The sequence below is a fragment of the Coenobita brevimanus genome, chromosome 59, assembly GCF_032717465.1.
Source record: "Coenobita brevimanus isolate Jiangsu-jjx chromosome 59, ASM3271746v2, whole genome shotgun sequence".
NCBI lineage: Eukaryota > Metazoa > Arthropoda > Malacostraca > Decapoda > Coenobitidae > Coenobita > Coenobita brevimanus.
This window is the reverse complement of record NC_137012.1, coordinates 13,677,748-13,679,485: the sequence shown is the minus strand read 5'-3', so window position 1 is coordinate 13,679,485 and position 1,738 is coordinate 13,677,748. Positions and strand designations below refer to the sequence as shown.

At 40.2% G+C, this 1,738-nt stretch overlaps 1 non-coding gene across 1 annotated transcript; it reads left to right on the top strand.

Moving 5' to 3' along the window:
• Positions 1–1,311: 1,311 nt before the first annotated feature.
• On the top strand, positions 1,312–1,430 carry LOC145402970 (5S ribosomal RNA). Its single transcript, XR_013897905.1, has one exon. It is a non-coding gene; the product is annotated as a 5S ribosomal RNA (ribosomal RNA).
• Positions 1,431–1,738: the final 308 nt, after the last annotated feature.

The following is a 1,738-nucleotide window of genomic DNA, read 5'->3' as shown; positions in this document are numbered from 1 at the left end:
GAGTCTGTTTGGTGTGGTAATGTCATCTCCAGCTGGCAGGATAGGCAGTAAACATGCTATCAAAAACATTCAGGCGGTTTCTTTAATATCACTAAGTAGATATATTTTGTTTGTTCTCCAATATTTTTAAAACTAAAAATCAAATGTCAATCATAGGATGTATGTTGTACTAAATTAATCATCCTTGAGAACGTGGGTCTATAAGTAAACACCTTAAATCCCTATGTCACTTTTATTCATATATACCGGTAATTTTTCCATCTTTATTGAAATTTTTTTGAATGATGAAGGTGGTCAAGAATTTAACCCCCCTATTTCTTAACAATCTTATGGGGAAAAATCGGTTCGTTATTGGACCAATTCATTATTCAACCACTTTTTATGGAACGCATCCCTGTCAAATAGTGGGGGATAGGTGTAGTGTTAAACAACAGGAACAAGTGATGTATGATGTACTGTAGTGGCCATTTACACTTGCTTAGGTTATGTATGAATGGGGGCCAGGGGAGAAGTCCACTATCCGGATGGAGACACTACCCGGACATGCCTTTGGCTCTTACTACGTCGGATAATCAAGAGATTAGTGTATTTTATAAATCCTTTATCAAATGGGTGTGGCCTTTTCGCATTTTCTATTTAAATGAGTCTTTTACAGGTTACTTGTTATTTTCCCTGAATTGCCACAGCAACTGGGCATTCTTATAAAGTTACCTCTGAAAGTTATAAATGAGGATTTAAAATATGTAAATATTCCACTGACATCTACCAGCAGCTGGCCATGTTCAACATTCGTAAAGCGCATTTTTTAAATTTGAAACCTGGCTGTCAAATGCAAGTTAGGATAAGCTGGATTAGGTTTGGTTAGGTTAGGTCATGTTTGGTTAAATCATTAAGTTTCCCATATCTTTGACATGGGATACACTGGTGTGACCAGTCGGAACAACGGTCGGCAAATATCGTTGCCAGTCGGAGAGAGAGTTCATAAACAATGCTGCAGGCAATCCTGGCCACTTCATTAAATACCCAACGATAGGTACACAGTATTTTGTTTTTTCCAATCTTTTTTTTTTTTTTTTTTTTAAATAACAGAACAGAGGAAGGAAAAACAAATGAATAAAAAAAAATAATCCATACACTAGATTACTGGTGTCCTCTGTTCATGAAATATCTGTAACAGTTACACTTGAACAGCTGTAGGTTGAAGTTTGGAGGGAAACAACTCTGGGGATGCGAGTTCCAAAGAGATGCAGTTTGGGGAATGAAGGAATTCTGATAGGCAGAAATTCTGCAATATGGCTGAGAGACATTCTTGCCAATGGCCATACCACGTTGAGGACATCGCTTCCCGTCCGATCAGCGAAGTTAAGGAACGTTGGGTCTGGTTAGTACTTGGATGGGTGACCGCCTGGGAACACCAGATGCTGTTGGCATAACGTTCTCCCTACGCGTCAAGTGGGGTTGGTGGAGGATTAGTGCCCCTCCCTGTAAAACAATTACCTCTAAGCCCTTGGCCACCCTGTTTGGGATACATGGTGTCTGGCAATCAGTTCAGTTCCACATTCCCGTCATGAGTGCTAGCAGATGCCCGTGTAGCACGAGGGAAGGCATGGAGAGGTGGCACCATCGATGCAACTTCATCTGAGGATTTGCCAAAAAAATATCTGTACTGTAAAATAATCCAAGGGAGGCAACATTCCTTCTTACTTGTAGGGGAGGTAGTTTATTTGTAATGGCAGGG